This window comes from Macaca fascicularis, chromosome 16 (assembly GCF_037993035.2).
Source record: "Macaca fascicularis isolate 582-1 chromosome 16, T2T-MFA8v1.1".
NCBI lineage: Eukaryota > Metazoa > Chordata > Mammalia > Primates > Cercopithecidae > Macaca > Macaca fascicularis.
In genome coordinates this window covers 60,360,637-60,379,487 of record NC_088390.1, presented here as the reverse complement: position 1 = coordinate 60,379,487, position 18,851 = coordinate 60,360,637, and the positions used below count along the sequence as shown (strand labels likewise).

Genomic DNA, 18,851 nt, shown 5'->3' with positions numbered 1-18,851 from the left:
CAACTTGTACTAATATGATTTTATGTACATATTTTCCCTTTTCTTTATTCTTGTATGTACAGTAATGTAGGTTTTTTGTTTGTTTGGTTTTGAGACAGGGTCTTGCTCTGTCACCCAGGCTGGAGTGCAGTGGCACAATCATGGCTTACTGCACTTACTGCAGCCTCGACCTCCCAGGCTCAAGCAGTCCTCCCACCTCAGCCTCCTGAGTAGCTGGGACTACAGGCACATGTCACCATGTCTGGCTTTTTTTTTTTTTTTGAGATGGAGTCTCGCTCTGTCACCCAGGCTGGAGTGCAGTGGTGCAATCTCAGCTTACTGCAAGCTCTGCCTCCCGGGTTCACGCCATTCTCCTGCCTCAGCCTTCCGAGTAGCTGGGACTACAGGTGTCCGCCACCATGCCCGGCTAAGTTTTTTGTATTTTTTAGTAGAGACAGGGTTTCACTGTGTTAGCCAGGATGGTCTCGATCTCCTGACCTTGTGATCTGCCTGCCTCAGCCTCCCAAAAGTGCTGGGATTACAGGTGTGAGCCACCGCGCCTGGCTCTAACTTTTTCTTTCTTTCTTTCTTTTTTTTTTTTTTTTTTTTTTCAATTTTCTGTAGAGAGAGGTGATCTCACTGTGTTGCCCAGGATAGTCTTGAGCTGCTGGACTCAAGCAGTCCTCCCACATCGGCCTCTCGGGGTGCTAGGATTACAGACTTGAGCCACTGTACCCGGCCTACAGTAGCTCACTTAAGGTTCACTAAGATTTAGGAAAATTACTTGAGTCTGGTAACTGGCCCTACTGTGTTATGGTTTACATTTTTAGTTTTTATTACTTCTAGAATTTTTCATTTTCACCATGAAACTCAAAATTCCATACCATGGCCTACAAAACCCCTCATGATTAGAAAGGGGTATAACGTAAATACATAATCTGGTTTCTGTTTTTAAATAATTAGTCTGACTACCATGCAAAGACCAAATTGCAGGATAGGAGTGGGGAGCGGTAGGAAGCCTTTTAATTAAATAAATCCATCAGAGAGATGAGGGTACTATAGGTAACATTTTCTGAAATTCTTTAGACTGTAGCATTGCCTACTCGTGTTCTTTCTAGCTTTTGTCATCATTTCTAACCTCACTCTAGTACATGTTGATGAGCTATAAGGTGCACAGTTACCACACAGATGACATTACAAGTGAAGTTAGATGAGGAGAGACTTCTAAATCAACCAGACTTTGCTATCACAAACAAGTCATAAATCTCAGTAGTTTTTTTCTCCAAGACTGAGGGCAGGTGTACGACATACCAAGCCAGGTCACCTAAGTGATCTTTGATACAGCTTACATTTATATTATAATATAAATTATATATATTATACATAATATATAAAATTATTATATAATGTAATATATATAATATTTAATATATATAATGTAATATTATATATAATATTACATTACTTATATTCCATTGCCTGAAGCGAGTCACATGTCCAAGCCTAATAGTGATGGAGTGAGGAAGTATATGGGAGGGGTATATGAACATATGTAAACAGTCCTGTAGGTACCATATGAACACACAGTCACATATGAACCTTCTCTCCTTAATTCTGCCTGTACTCTTCAGTCTTCAACGTGGACTACAATATAGAGTTATGTAACGAATTTCCGGCATGACCTCTGCCTCTCATCTAAAAGAAGATATGTGCCTGTTTTCTCAAATTGGAACATTGGAGATATTTTATCTATAGCAACATTTTTATCATTGAGAGCTTGATTTGAATTTATATGTGTTATATTGGAATAACTCTTATATACATTATAGGTTAAATTGGTTCCTTTCTAAGCCAATCAGGGAATCTAACTACCATTTATTATATAATTTCTATGGGGGAAATGAACTTGAAATCCAAACAACCAATTCTGAACTTAATGTTGGAAACAAGTCCTTCCTCAATTGGACGCCAAGTGAAATTAATATCCTGGAAAGGAAGGAAACAGATTTGACACCACAAAACACTTAATACTTATGAATGTATTTAAGTATACAAAACATTGGTTTAAGTATGTAAAATAGTTGGTTGAAATTTTGAAATTTTGTTCAAAACCCATGATGAAACCTTGCCATGTTACAAAAAAAAAAAAGCAAAATTTGTTTAAACAATTAAAGCCAAATAGCACAGAGGCTTTTTTGATATCTTTGACATTTACTAGATAGAAAACAATTGATCAGCATAAATTTTAATAAATTCACTTTGGGGCATTTGTAATTTTTTTTTTTTTGAGACGGAGTCTCGCTGTGTCCCCCAGGCTGGAGTGCAATGGCGCGATCTCGGCTCACTGCAAGCTCCGCCTCCCGGGATCCCGCCATTCTCCTGCCTCAGCCTCCTGAGTAGCTGGGACTACAGGCGCCCGCCATCGCGCCCGGCTAATTTTTTTGTATTTTTAGTAGAGACGGGGTTTCACCGTGTTAGCCAGGATGGTCTCGATCTCCTGACCTTGTGATCCGCCCGCCTCGGCCTCCCAAAGTGCTGGGATTACAGGCGTGAGCCACCGCGCCCGGCTGGCATTTGTAATTTTAAAAAATTCATTGAGTTTAATATATCTTTAAAAGTTTGGCCGGGCGCGGTGGCTCAAGCCTGTAATCCCAGCACTTTGGGAGGCCGAGACGGGCGGATCACGAGGTCAGGAGATCGAGACCATCCTGGCTAACACGGTGAAACCCCATCTCTACTAAAAAATACAAAAAAAAAAAACTAGCCGGGCGAAGTGGCGGGCGCATGTGGTCCCAGCTACTCGGGAGGCTGAGGCAGGAGAATGGCGTAAACCCGGGAGGCGGAGCTTGCAGTGAGCTGAGATCCGGCCACTGCACTCCAGCCTGGACGACAGAGCCAGACTCAGTCTCAAAAAAAAAAAAAAAGTTTAAGTAATGGTTCAAAATTACTTTAAAATATGTGGTTTTTATGACTGGAACAGTAGATGCCTCTGGGAAGGATAACTGGGTAGTAGGAAGATAAGAAAAACTGACTTTTCAGTAGGCTTTTCTGTATCTTTTTTTTTTTAGATGTTCTTATTTTTAAGTTTTCATTTTGAAATAGTGTCATACTTAAACAAAAAGTTCTAAAAATAGGACAGAGAATTTATACTTCAGCTTTCTCAATTAACATCTTATATCTCAACAATATCAGTTATCAAAATCAGGAAATTAACATTGAGATTTCCCATCTTTCCTTTCGGTCCTTGAGCACAGGGGGATGAGGTCGTGAAAACAAGGTCTTGGTGAGGTGCTGCCATTTCATCCATCTTCGGTCTCTGCGCCTTTCTCAGAGCTTCCAGCAGCGCTATGTTGGGCCAGAGCATCCGGAGGTTCACAACCTCTGTGGTCCGTAGGAGCCACTCTGAGGAGGGTCCTGGGAAGAATTTGCCATTTTCAGTGGAAACCAAGTGGGCGTTACTAGCTAAGATGTGGTTGTACTTTGGATCAGCATTTGCTACACCCTTCTTCTAGTAAGACACTAATTGCTTAAATCATAAGGATGTTTCAGTTCATCCATTTAACAGATACGAAGAGCATTTTAAGAGATGTAGCCCCCTGGAAATGGATCAAACTCTAACTCATATGGCATACTAGATATGTTTGTCAATAAACTTATGACATGAAAAAGAAAAAGGAGATTAGCATTGAAACAGGACTGTTGGATGGGCACAGTGGCTCACACTTAAAATCCCAGTACTTTGGGAGGCTGAGGTGGGCAGATCACACGGTCAGGAGATTGAGACCAGCCTGGCCAACATGGTGAAACCCCATCTCTACTAAAAATACAAAAATTAGCCAGGCGTGGTGGCACGTGCCTGTAATCCCAGCCACTCAGGAGGCTGAGGCAGGAGAATCGCTTGAACCCGGGAGGCAGAGGTTGCAGTGAGCCAAGATCACGCCACTGCACTCCAGCCTGACAACAGAGCGAAAAAAACAAACAAACAAACAAAAACCCCAGAAATTAGCTGGGCATGGTGGCAGTGGGTACTTGTGATCCCAGCTACTTGGGAGGCTGAGGCAGGAGAATCGCTTGAACCCAGGGAGGCAGAGGTTGCAGTGAGTGCCATTGCGCTTCAGCCTGGGTGACAAAATGAGACTGCATTTCAAAAAAAAAAAAAAATAAGGCCGGTCGCGGTGACTCATGCCTGTAATCCCAGCACTTTGGGAGGCTGGGACAGGCAGATCACGAGGTCAGGAGATCAAGATCATCCTGGCCAACGTGGTGAAACCCCGTCTCTACTAAAATACAAAAAAAAAAAAATTAGCCAGGCGTGGTGATACGCGCCTGTAGTTCCAGCTACTTGGGATGCTGAGATGGGAATCGAACCCAGCAGGTGGAGGTTGCAGTGAACCAAGATCACGTGCCACTGCACTCCAGCCTGGTGACAGAGCAAGACTCAAAAAAAAGAAAAAAAAAAAAAAGCTCTGTGAACTAATCTACAAATCTTATTCAAGTTCTTCAACTGTACGGTAGTATTCTTTTTTTGGCACAGGATTCAGTCCAGGATTACACATTACATTAAATTGTTATGCCTCCTTGCTCTTCTAAGAACAGGATTTTATCCACAGCTTCAACAGAGAAGCAGGAAATACAGCAGAATTTCCTGCTGAATACAGAAAAGTCTCCTTCTGTCACTGAAGCTGGACTGCAGTGGTGCAAACACAGCTCACTGCAGCCTTGACCTCTCAGCCTGAAGTGATCCTCCCATTTCAGCCTCCCAAATAGCTGGGACTACAGGTACATGCCACCACACCTGCCTAATTTTTAAATTTTCGTAGAGATGGGGTATCACTGTGTTACTCAGGCTACTCTTAAATTCTGGCCTGGCTAATTTTCTTATTTTCCCAGGCTGGTCTTTTTTTTTTTTTTTTTTTTTTGAGACAGGGTCTCACTGTCTCCCAGGTTGGAGTGCAGTGGCATGATCTCGGCTCACTGTAACCTCCGCCTCCTAGGTTCAAGGGATTTTCCTGCCTCGGCCTCCTGAGTAGCTGGGGCTACAGGTGTGGACCACCACACTTGGCTAGTTTTTGTATTTTTTGGTAGAGATGGGATTCACCATGTTGGCCAGGCTGGGCTCAAACTCCTGACCTTGAGTGATCTGTCCACCTCAGCCTCCCAAAGTACTGGAATTATAGGCATGAGCCATTGTACCCAGCCTTGATAATTTTAAAGAATATTAGTCAGTTTTAAAATATAATATCCTGAATTTAGCTTTGTCTGATGTTTACTCTTGTTTTCTCATAATTAAATTCAAGTTATGCAGTTTGACAAGTATACTGTAGAGTTGGTGTACCCTTGTCCATGTATCAACAAGAGGTACATGATGTCAATTATGCTTGTTACTGGTGATACTAACTTTGGTCACTTAGTTAAGGTGGTATCTTTCAGCTTATCCACTGCAGAATTATGTTCTTTTTTGTAATGAATAAATTTACTATGACTAGAACTACATTGAGACTACGTTATACATTGTTACATTTTTTTGTTTATTATTTTTAACATCCATCATGTTATATGAAGGTTAACATTGTGGAGTTTGCTACTGTGGTGGTTTCTGTCTGCCCAATTCTTTCTACTTTCTTTTTTTTTTGAGGCAGTGTCTCACACTGTTGCCCAGGCTGGAATGCAATGGTGCAATTTCTGCTCACTGCAACCCCCGCCTCACAGGTTCAAGTGATTCTCCTGCCTCAGCCTCCCGAGTAGCTGGGATTATAGGCGTGCGCCACCACACCGGGCTAATTTTTGTATTTTTAGTAGAGATGGGGGTTTCACCATGTTGGCCAGGCTGGTCTCAAACTCCTGAACTTGAGTGATCTGTCCACCTTGGCCTCCCAAATTGCTGGGATTACAGGTGTGAGCCACCGCCCTCAGCCTTCTACTTTCATTAATTGAAATTCTGCTGTAAGGCAGAGCTTTCCCATCTGTTCTATTTATAGTTATCTATACTATTGACTCATGGATATTTGTTTTAGTCTGTGAGTTACATTGTTACCCTCACTGCTTATTTTGTTGCTCAGCTTTTCTGTGTCTTTTAAATTTGTGTTTGTCTTTTGAGTTTCTGTGTATTGGCTATTTTTAAAAGTGCAGTTTAATAAATACACATTTGGTTTGTTTAGATGTTAAATTACATATTATATCATTTCATCAAACATGTATTAACCTACAAAAGCAATTGTGTTTCTAGGACCATATTATTTCCATGTATTTGCAGTGCTTATAGCCAAATTACCAATAATTTAAGCGAGTGTTCTTGGTTCCTCTATTTTATTCTAGTCTAGTCTAGTCTAGTCTAGTCTAGTGTTCTATTCTGTTCTGTTCTGTTCTGTTCTGTTCTGTTCCGTTCCGTTCCGTTCCGTTCCGTTCCGTTCCGTTCCGTTCCAAGGCAGGTGTTGCCTAGGCTGGAATACAGTGGGATGATAATGGCAGTCCCAAATTCAGGGGCCTAAATGATTGATCTTCTTCCTCAGCTCCTGAGTAGCTGGGACTACACACATGATCCACTATGCCCGGCTAATTTTTTTTTTTTTCCTTTTGTAGAGATGGGGTCTCACTTTGTTGACCAGGCTGGTTTTGTACTTCTGGCCTCAAGCAATCCTCTCCCCTTAGCCGCACGCAGTATTAGGATTACAGGCATGAGCCACTGCGCCCAGCCTGTTTCCCCTTTTATACTGATTCTCTTCCTTCCCTATTGAAACAAAGTTTGTGATTAATGGTTGGTTTAACAAGCTGGAATCCACTGTTTGCATAATATGAAATTCAGTTAGCAAGATCGACAGTACTACTTCTTAGAGCAAAACCATATGTACTTACTTAGGTGTACCACTTGAAAAATGAACGTCTATGTTTCTAAGACAAAGACTCTGTTTTCCAAGAGCTACTGTGAAGTAAGTTGTTTCTCAAAAAATCCTTTTTTTTTTTTTTTTTGACAGTCTTGCTCTGTTGCCCAGGCTGAGTGCAGTGGTGCAATCTCGGCCCACTGCAACCTCCGCCTCCTGGGTTCAAAGTATTCTCCTGCCTCAGCTTCCTGAGTAGCTGGGACTACAGTATGTGCCACCACACCCGGCTAATTTTTTGCATTTTTAGTAGAGATGGTGCAGCAGGATAATTAAGGAATCAGAGAGACCGAGGGGCTGAGGAGGAATTATTTAATTATTTAGGTGCATTGGCCCAGTTGGATTAACATCCAAAGGACTGAGCCTCGAACAAAGAGTCAAGCTATCTTTTAAGCATTTCATGGGGCGGGGGGAGATCTGTGCAGGGGAATGCATATTACAGAAGCGAGAAACAAGGACAGTTATTCAGTTAAAACATGCATTACATCATTTCTTACTTTTTAAGGAACAACTTGAGATTATCTGTCTTGAGACTTGAGATGTTTTACGACTTGAGATTATCTGTCTAGTGACCTTGCAGCTGCACAGCTAGAGAAAGAGTCTTCACAATGCCTGGGAACTGGAGAGATAAGGCTCACTAGCTGCAGAAGGAAAAACAGGCAGTTGATTAAAGGATTGAGGTAAAAAAGAATATGAAATTTTTTTCTCATTTTTTCAACTCTTCTGGTGTTGTGTTATAATGTGACCAATATATCTGTGTAAATGGGTAAGAGATGAACTTTATGAACTGAAATGGAAAGAATGGATTAGCTGAATTTTTTTTCTTTGTCTAAAATAGTAAGTAGAGAGCCAGGTGTGGTGACTCATGCCTATAATCTCAGCTACTTGGGAGGCTGAGGCAGGTGGATTGCTTCAGGCCAGGAGTTAGAGACCAGCATAACGTAGCTAGGCCCTATCTCTTAAAAAAGAAAAAAGAAAGGAAAAAGGCAGCAATTCATACTGTGTTGGGGTCCCCTAGATCCATCCACAGGTGTGGTGATGTGCAGGAGGATTCATAGGACTCATCATGTAGTCATACACAAAACTATGGTTTATTATAAGAAAGGATACAGCCTGGCTCAGTGGCTCATGCCTGTAATCCCAGCACTTTGGGAGGCCGAGGTGGGCGGATCATGAGGTCAGGAGATCGAGACCTTCCTGGCTAGCACGGTGAAACCCTGTCTCTACTAAATAAATACAAAAAATAAGCTGGGCGTGGTGGTGGGCGCCTGTAGTCCCAGCTACTCGGGAGGCTGAGGCAGGAGAATGGCCTGAACCCGGGAGGTGGAGGTTGCAGTGAGCCAAGATCACCCCCACTGCACTTCAGCCTGGGCATGGAGCGAGACTCTTGTCTTAAAAAAAAGAAAAGATAGAAAAATCAACAAAGGGGAAAGGTGCATGCAGGAAACCAGAAGCAAGCTCCGAGGGTCCTTTCCCAGTGGAATCATACAGGGTGCACTTAATTCCTCCAGCAACAAGTTGTGACGACATGTGAAATATCGTCCATTAGAGAAGCTCATCAGTGAATGGTAGGAACCCTTCCAAAATCCAGCGGCTTAGGTGCCATTCAGGGGCTAACCTTGCAAGCAGGCATTTCTAAAGATAGCGTTCTTAGGCCTGCTGTGTTAACTCTTTTCTGTACATGTGCAATCTCATATTCATTTCAGAGAAGCTCACACACAATGTTTTAGATTTCTTGTAGTCTTTCCTTCGGTTTAAATGCTAGGAGTTGAAGGTGTGGAAAAATTTAAGTCTGTGTTTTCCTTCCTTTGAAAAGCATTAATAGTTAAGAACATGGACTCTGCAGTCTGACTACCTGGGTTCTGTCATATGCTTGCTGTTAATTGAGGACACAGTGCTTGGCACATAGTAAATGCTAGAAAATTGTTAGGCATGTATTGTTACTATTGGTTCTACTTTTTACTCATAGACCATAAAGTGACTTTATGCTGTTTATAAATTACCCAGTCTGAGGTATTTTGTTGTAGCAGGCCAAATGGATTAAATATAAAAGCATAAAATACAAAAACTAGTAATAGAAATATTCAAACCATTACAGTGCAGGGCTATTTATCTAATGAAGAGACAAACAGATTTAGTCATTTAGGAGAGTTTCTCTATGTGGGATGACAACTGATATTCTTTATGAGGGACATGAGATGTATAGAAATAATGAAATTACCTTTCCTTAAAGTTTAATGTGGGTACAAACATTTGTTGAGTGCCTACAATGTTCCAGGCATTATGCTGGAAATAGAAATAAACAATCACTGTCCTCAAGGAGCTCACAGGGCAGTAGAGAGAACAGGCCTGGAAATAATCAATATAGAGCTAGAAAAGAGGTTTTGCCTAGGTCATTAGAGCAATCTCACATGTAGAGCTTTAAACCTAGACAGAAGATGCTTCCCAGGAAATGAGACAAATAAGCTGTGACTTAAAGAGTAGTACCCCGTATCTACAAAAATACAAAAATTAGGCTGAACGTGATGGCTCCCACCTGTAATCCCAGCACTTTGGGAGGCCGAGGCGGACAGAACACCTGAGGCCAGGAGTTCAAGATAAAACCCCATCTCTACTAAAAATACAAAAATTAGCTGGGCATGATGGCACACACCTGTAATCCCAGCTACTCGGGAGGCTGAGGCAGAAGAATCACTTGAACCCGGGAGGTGGAGACTGTAAAAAAATCATGCCTCTGTACTGCAGCCTGGGCGCAGAACGAGACTGTCTCAAAAAACAAAACAAAAATAAAAATTAGCCAGGTGTGGTGGCACATGCATGTAGTCCCATGAGAGAGATTGTTGAGTACTTTTTGTGGGCAGAGGAAAAGGACTTTGATTCAGGTATGCTACAAGATTTGAGGCCCAAGCTCTTTGCATAGTACATAATATTGTAATTTAGGATTTTTTTTAAAGGTTTGCCTGGCAAGTTAGCCATCATTTATAATATTATTTCTCTTGGAGAATTTACAAACTTTGTACATGTACTCCAATTGTAAATTGGATGCTGCCTTTCTGATTATTTTCTCCCTGGTTTGTTTGTTTCTGCCTAATTGTCATCTGTTTTAATATTGTCAAGCTCATTGTTCCATTTCCTGGAGGAAAAATAAAAACACTCTGTAGAGTACATTGGATGTTTTAGTCTCTCATGGAGAGACTTTGGCCCTGTTTGGCCCCTCATTTTCTTTCTTTTTCTTTAAAAATAAATAAATTAATTAATTAATTTGATTATTTTTGAGACGGAGTCTTGCTCTGTCGCCCAGGCTGGCGTGTTAGTGGTGTGATCTTGGCTCACTGCAACCTCCGCTTCCCAAGTTCAAGCAATCCTCCTGCTTCAGCCTCCCCAGTAGCTGGGATTATAGACACACACCACTATGTCCAGCTAATTTTTGTAGTTTTAGTAGAGATGGGGTTTCACCATGTTGGCCAGGCTGGTTTTGAATTCCTGACCTTGTGTGATCCACCTGCCTCAACCTCCCAAAGTGCTGGGATTACAGGCATGAGCCACTGCACCTAGCCTATTTTTTATTTTTATTTTTTATTTTTTGAGACAAGAGTCTCGCTCTGTTGCCCAGGCTGGAGTGCAATGGCATGATTTCGGCTCACTGCAACCTCAGCCTCCCAGTTCAAGTGATTCTCCTGCCTCAGCCTCCTGAGTAGCTGGGAGTACAGGCAGCTGCCATCATGCCTGGCTACTTTTTTTTGTATTTTTGTAGAGACAGGGTTTCACCATGTTGACCAGGCTGGTCTTGAACTCCTGACCTCAGATGATCCGCCTGCTTCAGCCTCCCAAAGTGTTGGGATTACAGGTGTGAGCCACCACGCCCATCCTATTTTTGATTTTTTTGAGACAGAGCCTTGCTGTGTCACCCAGGTTGGAGTGCCGGTGACACAATCATACTTCGCTGCAGCCTCAAACTCCTGGACTCAAGCAATTCTCCCATTCCAGCCTAGTAGCTAGGGCTACAGGCATGTGCCATCACACCTGGCTAATTTGTTTTAATTTTTCTTTTTGTAGAGACAAGGTCTTGCTATGTTGCTCAGGCTGATCTCGAGCTCCTGGCCTCAAGTGATCCTCCTACCTTGGCCTCCCAAAGCACTGGGATTACAGGTGTGAGCCACCATACCTGACCTTTTTTCTCTCTGTTTTTTTCTGAACCATTAAAGATAAGTTATAGACATGATGCTTTTTACCTCTGAAAGGCTGCAGTATTTTCTAAAAACAAAAACATTATATATAGATATCTAGATAGATAGATATCTAGATAAATAGATAGATAGATAGATAGAAAGAAAACACCACAGTACAGTAATCAAAGTGAAGATACGAGCATTGTCTCATACTATTATGTAATCCAGAGACCCTGTTCTAGTTATTAATATTTTTTCATTTATATCCTTTATAGTAAAGGGGGAAAATATTTTTCTTCTTGATTCAGTTCCAGCCAGTATCACAGATTACATTTATTTGTCAAGTCTCTTTGGATGTATTTAATCCGCAACAATTTTTCAGACTTTGTCTTTCACAACATTGACAGTTTTGAAGATTATAGGCCAGTTACTTTGTAGAATGTGCCTCATAATTAAATTTAACTTACGGATTTGGGTCAGAGTATGGTAGAAGTAGTGTCCTTCTAACTGTATAGGCATAAGATGTCTCTTTGTCCTATTACTGATGATGTCAGCTTTCATCATTAGGTCTGAGGAGTATCTGCCAGATTTTTTCATTGTCATGTTACTATTTTTTCCCTTTGTTTAAATAATGTCCTATGGTAAAATACTTTGAGACATTGTATTTATTTTATTATTTTATTCTATTTTATTTATTTATTTTTTTGACAGAGTCTTGCTCTGTCACCCAGTCTGAAGTGCAGTGGCCAGTGAAAGCTCACTGCACCCTTGAACTCCTGCACTCAAGCAATCCTCCCACCTCTGTCTCCTGAGTAGCTGGGATTACAGGCATGCCCCACCATGCCTGGCTAATTTTTAAATTTTTTGTAGAAATAGAGGTCTCATTATGTTGCCTAGGCTGTCTTGAACTCCTGGCCTCAAGTGGTCCTCCTACCTTGGCCTCCAAAAGCACTGGAATTACAGGCATGAGCAACTGTGCCTAGCCATGACATTGTAAATATCTTGTTTCTCATAAGACTTTGACTCACTAGTTTGATTCTTTCCTGAAACAGTTATTACTATTGCAGTTGCAATATGATTATGATTTTCTAAATTTGCTGTTACTTCCACATTTTATTAGTTGGAGTTCCACCATAAAGAAGAGCTTTCTCTTGGATCCAGTTTGTTATTTGTTTGTGTTTATATCAGTATGGATTCATGGATTGCTAATATATTCAGTGCATTGTTACCTCATTTGGGTTATCATTATTTTGATGCTCAAATTGTTTCAGTGGGATCCACATCCAGCTGTGTCCTTTGTCCTTTGAATATGTTCCTATCATTCATTGAGCACTTCCTTGTTTTCTGGCACAAGGTGTTTCAGACCCTTCTTATACCTCCCTTGATTCAGTCCTGGAATCAATCAATTTCTCAAAGGAGCCCTTGTAATTTTTTTAGTAGAGAATGGTATTTATAAACTACAATCTTTTTTTTTTTTTTTTTTTTTTGAGACAGAGTTTCTCTGTGTCGCCCTGGCTGGAGTACAGTGGCGCGATCTCAGCTCACTGCAATCTCTGCCTCCCATGTTCAAACGATTCTCCTACCACAGCCTCCCAAGTAGCTGGGATTACAGGCACTTGCCACCACGCCTGGCTAATTTTTGTATTTTTAAAAGAAATGGGGTTTCACCATGTTGGCCAGGCTGGTCTCAAACACCTGACCTCATGTGTTGCGCCCACCTCAGCCTCCCAAAGTGCTGGCATTCCAGGCATGAGCCACTGTACCCAGCCAGAAACTATATAGTCTTTATGCTAGATATGCTCATTACTCCTGGGTGTCATTGCTTCTAGACTTTCTCATCAGACAGAGCTAAGAAATACATGTTTGGTTACCTGGGCGTGGTGGTGGGCGCCTGTAGTCCCAGCTACTCGGGAGGCTGAGGCAGGAGAATGTTGTGAACCCAGGAGGCAGAGCTTGCAGTGAGCTGAGATTGTGCCACTGCACTCCAGCCTGGGCGACAGAGCGAGACTCTGTCTCAAAAAAACAAAATAAAACGAGAAATACATGTTTGGTTGTGGATGTATTTTTTTTTTTTAATTTCCTTGTGGATGGATGTACTTTAATAAATACATGGTTTTTGGGGGGTGCATGTGTGCATCTCACATAATTTTATATCTGCCCATATCTATATCTGTATAGATGGCTGGATAGATTAAAAACTATAATCCTCTTACATAAGCAAACATACCTAGTTCATATTGACACCCCCAATAATACCGAGTCTATTACCTTAGGGTTCATTCTGTTCCTCCTCCTTTCTGTATTTTTAACTTCTTTCTCCAGGGAAGAAATATAACTCCATAATATGCTTACTTAATCCTAGAAAGCACATAAAGTGATTAACCCATACCACTGTGAAGAAAATCTAATTGGAGCTTGTTATTTATATTTTTTGTTTTTTGCTTTTTGTCTTTAGCCTGATAATCTAAAGAAAATTCTGAGTTTAGAAGTTAACTTTGAGGCTGGGTATGTTGGTGCGTGGCTGTAATCCTAACACTTTTAAAGGCCAAAACAGGGCTGGGTGCAGTGGCTCACATCTGTAATCCCAGCACTTTGGGAGGCCAAGGTGGGTGGATCGTTTGAGGTCAGGAGTTTGAGACTAGCATGGCCAGCATAGTGAAACCCCATCTCTACTAAAAATACAAAAATTAGTGGAGACAGGCGTGGTGGCACACGCCTGTAATCCCAGCTATTCAGGAGGCAGAGGCAGGAGAATCACTTGAGCCTGTGAGCCAGAGGTTTCGGTGAGCCAAGATGCTCCACTGCACTCTAGTCTGGGTGACAGAGTGAGACCCTGTTTCAAAAAAAAAAAAAAAAAAAAAGCCAAGACAGGAGGATCATTTGAGGCCAGGAGTTCAAGACCATCCTGGGCAACATAGTGAGAGCCCTGTCTCTACAAAAGCGTGTGTGTATATATATTAGCCAGGTGTGGTGAGCACTTGTAGTCCTAACTACTTGGGAGGCTGAGATGAAAGGATTGCTTGAGCCCAGGAGTTTGAGGCTGCAGTGAGGTATATGGTAGCACGACTACACTCCAGCCTGGGTGACAGAGCAAGACCCCATCCAGAGCAAGACCCCATCTCTAAAAAAATTTTTTAACAGAGTCTTGCTCTGTCACCCAGGCTGGAGTGCATTGGTGTGATTATGGCTCACTGTAGCCTTGATCTTCCCAGTCTCAGATGATCCCCCCACCTCAGCCTTTCTAGCAGCTAGGACCACAGGTGGGTGCCACCACTCCCAGCTAATTTTTGTATTTCTTTGTAGAGATGGGTTTTCACCATGTTGCCCAGGCTGGCTTGGAATGCCTGGGATTACAGGTGTGAGCCACTGCACCTGGCAATAATTTTTTTTAAGTTAACTTTGATTAGTTCTTTAGGTTATTCATTTAGAATATAGTTCATTTCACTCATTTATTTTCGTATTCAGTTTTGGATTTGTGTCAGTCCGTTTGGATTGCCATAATTAAATACCTGAGACTGGGTAATTTATAAAGAGGTTTATTTTGGCTTATGATTCTGCAGCATATACCAGAAACTAGCATCTACTCCTGGTGAGAAGTTAGGAAGTCTCTAATCATGGCAGAAGGCAAAGGGGGAGCTGGCTTATCACATGGCAAGAGAGGAAGAGAGAAAAGAGGGAAGTCCCAGACTCTTTTTTTTTTTTTTTTTTTTTGAGACGGAGTCTCGCTCTGTCACCCAGCCCAGGCTGGAGTGCAGTGGCGCGATCTCCGCTCACTGCAAGCTCCGCCTCCCGGGTTCACGCCATTCTCCTGCCTCAGCCTCCCGAGTAGCTGGGACTACAGGCGCCCACAACCGCGCCCGGCTAATTTTTTGTAATTTTTAGTAGAGACGGGGTTTCACCGTGGTCTCGATCTCCTGACCTTGTGATCCGCCCGCCTCGGACTCCCAAAGTGCTGGGATTACAGGCGTGAGCCACCGCGCCCGGCCAAGTCCCAGACTCTTAAACAACCAGATCGTGTATGAAAACTGGAGGAGAACTCACTGATGATTAAGGGGGTAGTACTAAGCCATTCATGAGGTGTCTGCCCCATGATCTAATACCTCTCAGCAGGCCCCACGTCCAACATTGGGGATCACATTTCTACATGAGACTTGAAGGGACAGACATGCAAACTATATCAGGATTTTCCTCCCCATCCTTATTCAGTATATTTATTTTTTTTAGCAGATAGTTTAACTTTGCTGTACCCAAACAGCCTGTCATGGGTGCCAGCTCAAATATAAGTTCAATTCTTTTACCCTTAGCTGCTTGGAGTCTGCCCTGTGCATTCAGTGTTCAGAGGTCAGTCAGCAATTTGAACAGAATTTGTGTTGCCTCACATTGGATCTCTCCACAGTCTACAATGTGATTGCTCCGAATTCTGTTCTCTAGTTTTCCTTTGCAGGTTTCTATCCATTTTCTAAATGCTCTGAGAGTCCCAAATATAACTTGCCCTCAGGATAAATGCTGTAAAACTAGAAATTGTCATTCCCCTACTCCCTTTAATATCTACCTGTTTTTGTTCACTTTCCAATACATTCAGGTGGTAATTTTTAATATTTCACTCCGAATTTATAATTGTGTGTGGAAGGTTAGTTCAGTGGAAGCTTACTCAGCCATGACCAGAAGTAAAACCAATTTTATGTTTATTTAAAACATGTTATTTCAAAAGTCAGATCTATACAAAAAGGTATTACCTAAAAGATACGTCTCTGCAGTCCAACCTTCCTTCTACCCCATTCTCATCCTTCATTTTGAATCACTTTACAAGAGTTTTGTCTAAAGAATAATTATTATTACTATTTTTTTTGAGACAGGGTCTCACTCTGTCATCCAGGCTGGAGTGCAGTGGCACAATCACAGCTCACTGCAACCTCGATTTCCCAGGGTCAGGTGATCCTCCCACCTCAGCCTCCTGAGTAACTAGGACTACAGGTGCCACGCCTGGCTAATTTTTGTATTTTTTGTAGAAACAAAGTTTTCCCATATTGTCCAGGCTGGTCTCAGAACTCCTGAGCTCAAACCCATCCACCTGTCTTGGCACCTCCCAAAGTGCTAGGATTACAGGTGTGAGCCACTGCACCTGGCCTAAAGAATGATTCTTGGCCTTGACTTTTTTTGAGTATTAAATCTCAAATGCCATCATTGACATTCATTTTTTATCAGTTGGATTTGGATTAAGAAATTTCATCTTCATCTAGACATTTGAATTTGTAAGTTAATGATCAAACCTTGCTGCAATGCACTGTTGTTATATTTCTATCCTGGTATATTTCACAACTTAATTGGAGGATTAAAAAGAGAAATGTCTACTTGTTCTGCAGTTTTCTTAAAAAAAAAAAAAATGAATTGCCAAACTCTAAATTCACAATTTTATAAATGTTTTTATAGTAGTTAGGTGATCCCTCTTTAACATTATTAAGAAACACCTGGGCCAGGTGCCGTGGCTTATGCCTGTAGTCCCAGCACTTTGGGAGGTGGGCGGATCACCTGAGGTCAGGAGTTTGAGACCAGTCTGGCCAACATGGTGAAACCCCGTCTCTACCAAAAATATAAAAAATTAGCTGGGTGTGGTGGTGAGCGCCTGTAATCCCAGCTACTTGGGAGGCTGAGGCAGGAGAATCGCTTGAACCTGGGAGTTGGAGGTTGTGGTGAGCCGAGATCGTGCCACTGCATTCCAGCTTAGATAACAATGTGAGACTCCGTCTAAAAAAACAAAACCACCTAGAGAGAGTGTTTAGGAAAGATAGATTCCTACGTTTCTCACCTAGAGATTCTGAGTCTGTAGGTCTGATCTAGGACCCAGGAATCTGCATTTTAACAAGCACTCCAGGTATACCCGTGCAGTTGATTTATGAGCCATTCTTTAGTACACAGTAAAGCATAAGAATAAGAACTAAATCTTGGGACATGCCTTCATTTGAAAACAGAAGTGTAGGCCAGGCACGGTGGCTCATGCCTTTAATCCGAGCACTTTGGGAGGCCAAGGTGGGTAGATCACAAGGTCAGGAGTTCAAAATCTGCCTGGCCAAGATGGTGAAACCCCATCTCTACTAAAAATACAAAAATTAGCTGGGTGTGGTGGCAGGTGCCTGTAATCCCAGCTACTCAGGAGGCTGAGGCAGAGAATTGCTTGAACCTGGGAGGTGGAGGGTGCAGTGAGCCAAGATTGCACCACTGCACTCCAGACTGGGCGACAGAGCGAGACTCCGTCTCAAAAAAAAAAAAAAAAAAAAAAAAAAAAGCAGGAAAACAGAAGTATACTAAAGACATGTAAGGTGGTGTCTGAGAAGCCAGGAGAAGAGATTCTTAATAAGTAGGGAATGGTCAGTGTGTCCTGAATTTTTTTTTTTTTTTTTTTTTTTTTTTTGAGACGGAGTCTCGCTCTGTCGCCCAGGCTAGAGTGCAGTGGCCGGATCTCAGCTCACTGCAAGCTCCGCCTCCCGGGTTTACGCCATTCTCCTGCCTCAGCCTCCCGAGTAGCTGGGATTACAGGTGCCTGCCACCTCGCCCGGCTAGTTTTTTGTATTTTTTAGTAGAGACCGGGTTTCACCGGGTTAGCCAGGATGGTCTCGATCTCCTGACCTTGTGATCCACCCGTCTCGGCCTCCCAAAGTGCTGGAATTACAGGCTTGAGCCACCGCGCCGGGCCAGTGTGTCCTGAATTTTAAAGGGATGAGGCTTATTAAAAACTGAGAAAGGCCGTTGAATAGTAAGGCCTTGACAAGTGAGTCTGTAGTATTCTTCAAGGTACAATTGCCATTGAGTAGAGACAGAAATTAGATTGTAAAGTAAGAAGAAAGGTGATGAGAGAAAACCCCCTTCTTAACTGTCCCCACCCATCTTGATCTCATTGTTTCATTACTTTCAATAGCACCTATATTTTCAGGTCACACATTATATTGGTTAATAAGCTGCCTTGTGTCTACTCTTCGACAAGAATATATGCTTCTGAAAAGCAGATATTTTATATTGTTACTGAATTTCCTCTGTAACACAGTACTGGATATAATTAAGAACTTTAGGGATACGTAATGACTTGCCTTTTTCTGGACAGCTGTAAATTAATGAGGTTAAGGCTGGGCGCAGTGGCTCACGCCTGTAATCCCAGCACCTTGGGAGGCCGAGGCGGGCGAATCACCTGAGGTCAGGAGATCGAGACCATCCTGGCTAACACCGTGAAACCCCATCTCTACTAAAAACACAAAAAGTTAGCTGGGCATGGTGATGGGTGCCTGCAGTCCCAGCTACTTGGGAGGCTGAGGCAGGAGAATGGCGTGAACCTGGGAGGCAGAGCTTGCAGTGAGCCGACGATTGCTCCACTGCACTCCAACCTGGGTGACAGAGCGACACTCCGCCTCAAAAAAATAAATAAATAAAATAAATAAATCAAACAGTTGGCCGGGCGCAGTGGCTCATGCCCGTAATCCCAGCAGTTTGGGAGGCTGAGGCAGGCGGATCACAAGGTCAGGAGATCGAGACCATCCAGGCCAACACAGTGAAACCCCGTCTCCGCTAAAAATACAAAAAATTAGCGGGGCTCCGTAGCGGGCACCTGTAGTCCCAGCTAATTGGGAAGCTGAGGCAGGAGAATGGCGTGAATCCGGGAGGCGGAGCTTGCGGTGAGCCGAGATCGCACCACTGCAGTTCAGCATGGGCGACAGAGCGGGACTCTGTCTCAGAAAAAAAAAAAAAAAAAAATTAATGAGGTTAACTTTTGAGTTTTGTTGGTGGTTTTATTTCCTATGTGGGTTGAGGAAGTAGTTTCATTATTTTACTCATTATAGAT

The 18,851-nt window shown here is 42.4% G+C and overlaps 1 protein-coding gene and 1 pseudogene across 19 annotated transcripts in view; both read left to right on the top strand.

The window, feature by feature from the left end:
- FBXL20 (F-box and leucine rich repeat protein 20) overlaps positions 1–18,851 on the top strand; it is a 172,991-nt gene that overhangs the window by 66,120 nt on the left and 88,020 nt on the right. The window lies entirely within an intron of this gene.
- Positions 3,241–3,653, top strand: LOC123569483 (cytochrome c oxidase subunit 7C, mitochondrial pseudogene; annotated as a pseudogene).